Source organism: Petaurus breviceps, unplaced genomic scaffold (assembly GCF_028583685.1).
Source record: "Petaurus breviceps papuanus isolate PSGF00001 unplaced genomic scaffold, PetGlider_PUasm1.0 76, whole genome shotgun sequence".
NCBI classification, from domain to species: domain Eukaryota; kingdom Metazoa; phylum Chordata; class Mammalia; order Diprotodontia; family Petauridae; genus Petaurus; species Petaurus breviceps.
Genome location: NW_027186473.1, coordinates 52,840,863 through 52,846,274, shown reverse-complemented (window position 1 = coordinate 52,846,274; position 5,412 = coordinate 52,840,863). Strand labels below are relative to the sequence as shown.

The 5,412-nt window shown below is 43.6% G+C and overlaps 1 pseudogene; it reads right to left on the bottom strand.

The window, feature by feature from the left end:
• Positions 1 to 1,834: 1,834 nt before the first annotated feature.
• Positions 1,835 to 2,866, bottom strand: LOC138174830 (serine/threonine-protein kinase 16 pseudogene; annotated as a pseudogene).
• Positions 2,867 to 5,412: the final 2,546 nt, after the last annotated feature.

Here is a 5,412-nt window from a genome sequence, read left to right as displayed (position 1 = left end):
AATGTCTTCATCTGGTCCCTCCTACTTTCATGGTTGCTCTGGGGGTGGTGAGAAGCAGGGCTCACTGAAAGCTGCTGGGACATCTGACTCCCTGTTTTCTTGGCTCCACAAATCTGAACTCCCTAGCAGTCCCTCCTTGCTTCGAAAAGGGTAGCTGTGGAGAGCATAGCAGCAGGCAAAGCATGGCTATGACAGTATGTCCTTTGGTGACTGGGGACACAGTCCTATGGTCTGAAGATCCTAAAGGAGGATATGTTCCAAGCTACCCAGAGCTGCTGCTGGACTCACATGTAGAGCCAGTGATGAAATTCTTGAAGAGGGAGTGGTGGGGGCAATGTGGTTTTAGAGATTGACTTCTTAACCTTTTCCATGCTATGGATGCTTTTGGAAGCTTGGTGGAACCTATGGACCTTTCTCAGAATAAGGCTTATAAATGCATAAAATAAAATAAATGGGATTAAAAAGTAAACCAAATATACCAAAGTATAGTCTCAAAGTAACTTTTTAAAATTCAAGCTCCCAAGTTAAGAAATTTGGAATCAGAGAATCAAAATCCATAACCAACTCTACAACTTAAATAAATAACCTTGAACTAGTCAAACTACCCTGTGCTTCAGTGCTCATCTCTAACTGGAAGGTGTTAGAGTCCCTTCCAGTTCTAAAGCTACGATCTTTCCTGTGTGACTCTGGGGAAGTTTTAACTTCTCTAAACTTCAGTTTTCCCACCTGTAAAATGGAGGTAATATTTGTAGGCCCTATTTCACAGTTGTGTTCTTAGGACCAAATGAAATAATTGATACATATGTATTTATAATACATTTCAAAACTGAGCTAAGTACTAGGGATAAAAAGAAATAGCAAGAAAGTTTTTGGTTTTAAGTAGTTTCTTTTCTATCATAGGGGAAGGGTGGAGGATAAAATATAGTAATAGATAGGAAAATACAAGATTTGTGTATTTTAAGTGATTTCAGAGTGGAGGGCTACTAACAGCTTTGGGAAATGGGTAATATCTCTTGGGGGGACACTTAAGCCTTCCCTGGAAGCTTGCTAGAGTGTCTTAAAGGAACCACTGAGCTGAGAGATATTGACAGGTACAGGAGATAACTTGCTCTCTAAATGTGGGATATCATATATGGGAATGAAGTCAATTTGAACTGAATACAGAACACAGAATAATGTGTAATAAGCCCGAAAAAGGGAGGAAGGAGCCAGATTATGAAGGACTTTAAATGCAAAATAGAGGGAACAGAAGGGGAACAAAATATGCATTTATATTAGCTCCTCCTATCCTTCCCTCTCTTCCCCTTACCTGAGGGTGCTCTCCCCAAAGGAAGGCACATTCTGCTGGCCAAAAGCTGCCTAGTTAACTTGGGGTTTACTGGCTAGATTTCTTTCTCAACGACCAAGCCTCAGACCCAATTCACTCTGCATGTCTAGGATTGGACAACAAAAGGTCCCTGCCCAGGCACCATTTAATGGTTGTTTTTTTGGGACCTTCCTGGCTCAGAGTAAATGTAAATAGTAGCTGTTTCTCTTTTGCCCAGAAACCCTGAGGGTCTTCCCCCTCCCAGTTAGATTTTTTGTTTTGTTTTTTTATTAAAGGGGCCATCCCTTGGCTCACTTCTTTTATTTTATTTTTTTTAGGGTTGCTTCTGTATCTACATATTATGAAAATGCTCTTCCCCACCCCCACATTTAGGGGCAAACCAATGATATGGGCCCAGTAGGCACAACTGTACCATATGTAACCATTTCTCTACTTCTAGGTCAGCCAGGACCCTTCTCAAGGTCCCACTCTTTGTCCTTCATGGGTAAGAGCTCAGAAGCACCTATATATTCTTGGGATTGTGGATGGGAGTCTACTATCCTCAAAGTCCCATTGAGGATAACCTATTTTCCTTTTATAGACAGTTCTATGTTCCCAAATTGCATGCAATCTCAGATGTGTGTGGTATGTTGGTCTGGAGCTGTGGGCTGCAAATTTTCCTACTGACTGAGGAGGAAAGAAGTATGTGGCTGGCACATGGCCGGCACTGGGGGTCCACAGTCATCATGGAGGCCAATAGCTGCAGTAATGCTGGGGAATGCCTCAGGCTCTGGGGAATGTTGAGCTGGTTCTGTACTGACAAGGCCACACTGTCTCCTTTCTGGAACACCATGTCATAGGGGCCTTCCCCAAACATCATAGCACATAGCACACAACCTAGGGACCAAATTCAGTTCGTTCATCAATGACACAATGGCTCTGTACACAGAAGAGCTCAGGGGCACGATAGGAGATGGTACAGCGCTGGGCTGCCCAGTCCTGCAGGGCTAGTGCCTGTCGGGAGCCTTCCACGTGGATTCTTGCCTGATTCATGGAACCCAAGTCCATTAACACTGGCTGCCCATCATCTCCAAGCAAAATATTGATTGGTTTCAGGTCCCTGTGGGCATAACTCTTGGCATGAATGGCCTCCAGACCTCTGCAAATGCCTAACAGCAGCAGCAGGATTTGATCTTCCCACAGGAAGTTGTCTTTGTCTTTTAGCCCTTCCACTCTATTCCATAGTGTACCCTTCTTGAAGAAGGGTAGCAGCACCCAGGCCTCCTGATTGGAGCCCCATTTTGTCAAGCAATAGTCTTCGAGGCAAAGAATATTGGGGTGCTGGAAGAGGCAGTGTTTGTCAGCCTTCCGCTGGGCCTCTTCCTGGTCCTGCTGCTCATGTCACAGGATTCTCTTCAGGGCATGAAAGTGCCCATCCTGCAGTCCCTCCACCAGATCCACTTAGCTGAATCCACCCTCTCCCAGTTTCTGTGTGAAGAGGTATCTCTTGTTGTCTTTATTGAGGGTCCCTCGGGAACAGACACACAGTGTGTGGCCCATGGTGCCTTAGTCATCCTCAGGGCAGGGGCAGACGCTGCCCACCTATGGGGGCAGTGATGAGCAAATGCTCTGGGGGGGACGGTCCAAAGCGCTGGACCAGGCGGGTGAGCAGTGGCAGCCCCTTGACTCACTTTTTTTTTTTTTTAAGCAATCAGGGTTAAGTATTTCTGGGTGTGGTGCTAAGTATCTGAGCCCAGATTTGATCTCCAGGTCATCCCGACACTGGAGCCGGTGCTCTTACTCGCTGTGCTACCTGGCCACCCCTTGACTCACTTCTTAAAGAGGCCTATTCACTAAATAGGTGTTGCCTTACTCAAAGACAGAACCGGGAAAGATCTTAGCTTAAAAGGGAGAGGGTCTCCCACTGCATCCTGGACCATCTCCAGTCATCCTGATCTGTATCTGGTCACTGGGCCCAGAGGACTATGGAGGAGAAAGTGAGGCCAGTGACCTTGCATAGCCTTCTCTCACTCAAATCAAAGTCAATTGCAAGTCATGTCATCATCTGCCTGATGTCATGTTCCTCTTTGAGCATGAAGGACAAACCACAACCACACAATAGTGAGTCATTGGAGTTTCTTAAACATGCACAGACCTGCAATTTAACAATATCAATTAGACAGCTATGTAGAATATGGATTAGAAATGGAATAGATTGAATTCTGAGAGACAATTAGGAGGCTATTACAGTAGTCTATTTGAGGAGTAATAGGTATCCAAAGGAGTGTAGTGAATTGTGAACGAAAGAAGGAGATGGGAGTGATGCCATATCTAAAGAACTTACCGGACTTGTCAAATGGATAGATATGGTGAGTAAATAAGAGTGAAGAGTCAAAAATGTGGAGTACTCCTGGAATGTGAATCTGACTGATTGGAAGAATGGTGACATCCTCAACAGAAATTGGAAGATTAGAAGGAAGGATGAGTTTAGGAAAGAAGACCAGTTTCATTTTATAAATGTAAAATTAGGGTTAACTGTGGGACATCCAATTGGAAATGTCCAGTAAACAATTAGTGAGTTGGTGATGTGGGACTGGAGCTCAAGAGACATAAAGAGAAGGTAGAGGAGGAGGAAGAGAAGGAGGAGGAAAAAGAAGAGGAGGAATAAGAGGAATAGAATGAGAAGGAGGAGGAAGAGGAGGAGTTGGAGAAGGAGAAGAAGAAGAAAAAGGAGAAGAAGCAGAAGAAGAAGGAGAAGGAGAGAGGGACAGAGGGAAGAATAGGAAGGAAGGAAGGAAGGAAGGAAGGAAGGAAGGAAGGAAGGAAGGAAGGAAGGAAGGAAGGATAATGATGCTATCAAGGAGATTTCAAAGGATCAGTCAGAGAGGAAAGAGTAGAACCAAGAAAGAACAGTATCACCCTGGGGATGAAAGAATATACAAAACTCTTGGGTGGCCAAACAGTGCCCAGCACTAGGAAGAGGTCAAGAAGGATGAAATTATTTATCTATAATACTTCATAAAACCTTAAAGTGCCCTATAAATATGAGCTACTATTATTGAAGATCAGATCAAACTGTCTTCTTATTTTCTAAAATATCTGACTTTATCCTCACCAATAACATGAAAGGGATAGATGGTCTGAATGGACAAAAATCCTCTTCTGTAATGGAATATGCAATGTAAGCTCCATGAGAGCAAGGTCTATTTCCCTATTTCTGTTTCCCTAGTACCCCGTCCTGAACCTTACTCATAGTATGCATTTAATAAATGCCTTTTTGATCAAATTCAATTTTCAGAAAACAATCCCTGGTTTCTTCTTCCCTTAAACTTCTCATCACCCATCTTTCCTCTTCGTAGAGCCATGCCTGCGTAGTCTCAGCACAGGCCATGTCAAACTCCTTGTTTTCTCCCCAGCCTAAAACGTTCTTGGCATTCAATCACTGTTTACCAAGTACAAAAATACAACTAAAATTTCCACCAATTTGCATTACAGTTCCAGGACAGAATTTAGCCTTTGGTAACTTTGGCCTCCATTAATCAATCAGCCAAGGTGCTTTGAGACCTACTGGAGAAAGTGTAAATACCAAATAATCCCCAGGAAGAAGTAATAACTACCCCCAATTAGACTGGCTTTGGTAAATACCATCTCCAGTAGTTACCATGAGTCCCAAATAAATAACAAACAGATGCTCTTTGTGTCCTTGGATAGAAAGTGTTTCCTTACCTGGGGGAGGGAAAACTTTTAAAACTACGTCTCTTAAGAAACAATTCTTGTTGGATTTCTGATACCAGCAAGATCAGGAAGCATGGAAAGTATTCACAGAAGAACCAGTTTTTACTGAGCTGTACAGACAGACCAATGAGAAGGAAGATTAGCTCAAATAAACTTTGGAATGCCAGCCAAACCCTGGAATCTTTTAAGCATTTCACCCAGTGAGAGTGGCTAAGCTGCTTCGGCAGTACGATGAGGTATCCTGAAATGACCTGATGGGGAATCCAGGATCATATGACACAGAGTGTAAAGCATAATGTGCGTCTTGCTGACGTGATGGTATGTCTGAGTCCCCAGGCTTTTTTTTTTCTGCCCAATGTGATAGCCAGGGG